Consider the following 512-nt stretch of genomic DNA (forward strand, 5'->3'; position numbering starts at 1 on the left):
TTTCATGACTTTTAGTAGAAATATATTATTTGCCTTAATCATCATCATATCACCACCATGGCGCATTAGGACTTAAACCCGATCGACGTCTTATGCAGAAGTCTTAGCCCATAAATCTATCACGCCCCGGGAGGGTACCCTAGACGTAACTGGCACCCGAAGGCCATCTCTGACCTCCGAGCGAACCACTTGGTACAGTCACTCACTCATTCAAGAACATTCTATTAGCAGAAAACTCAATTTAAGAAATACTTCTCATATCATAAGGGCCGAAGGCCAAACATTTACAATCAAGACGATAATCAAAATAGGAATCCTTAAGATGACCGCTCGACCTCCTCACATCTCAGTCTATGAAGCCTCTATTCAAGTCTAAAAGGTGCCAATGACAAGCCCATGGCTACCGACAATCTAAATAAAGAAAAGACAATCAAAAACTGTATAAGAAGGCCCAGTATCATCCGGGAACTAGAAGGACTCACCGACTGGCTGGAAGTGTAAGTGGATCTTCA

This window comes from Solanum dulcamara, chromosome 11, assembly GCF_947179165.1.
Source record: "Solanum dulcamara chromosome 11, daSolDulc1.2, whole genome shotgun sequence".
Classification (NCBI taxonomy): Eukaryota; Viridiplantae; Streptophyta; class Magnoliopsida; order Solanales; family Solanaceae; genus Solanum; species Solanum dulcamara.